The sequence below is a fragment of the Nematolebias whitei genome, chromosome 12 (genome assembly GCF_014905685.2).
Source record: "Nematolebias whitei isolate Nwh7 chromosome 12, NemWhi1, whole genome shotgun sequence".
Taxonomy (NCBI): Eukaryota; Metazoa; Chordata; class Actinopteri; order Cyprinodontiformes; family Rivulidae; genus Nematolebias; species Nematolebias whitei.
In genome coordinates this window covers 24467269-24467939 of record NC_056509.1, presented here as the reverse complement: position 1 = coordinate 24467939, position 671 = coordinate 24467269, and positions in this window count along the sequence as shown.

Here is a 671-nt window from a genome sequence, read left to right as displayed (position 1 = left end):
ATATATATATTAGTGTGAAATAAATGTGTACAACTGTTTAAATGTAAATAACAAAGATTTATTTTTAGGGATGCACAATCCACTTTTTTTTCTCCCTTCCGATCCAATCCCGATACGTAAATCTTGATCTCGACCGATACCGATCCAGTTCCGATATCATCATCATTTTAGATTTTATATGAGGCTGTAATAATCTCCTCCCAAGTATAATTGGTACAAATCTATGCATGCATGTCCAAAAAGGCAACTTAAGGTAAGTTTTATTAATGTTGGATAAGTTTTAAAGTTAGAATTAAAATCTGCTAACACAAAACATGTTTTTTTTATTCCTAGCTGGAAATTGGATATTAAAGTGATTAAGTGATTGTTTTTTTTTAAAGTTATTATTTGATTTTTTTAAATAAGAGGCAGATATAAGAATTTTTTTTCTTCTGCACTCTTTTCATTCAATGTTTTCTTTTTGATTCATTTGTTTTATTTTGTTTCTTTTAAATGAATGAATTAAATATAATAAAATGTTAAATGGCTTTAAACATCTTCTAAGTTCATGGCATAAACCAACAGACATGTTCCTGTTTTTAATATTTACATCACTTTATAATGTAGCTGGGTTTTATAAATATATATATATATTTTTTTTAAATAAATATATATATATATATATATATATA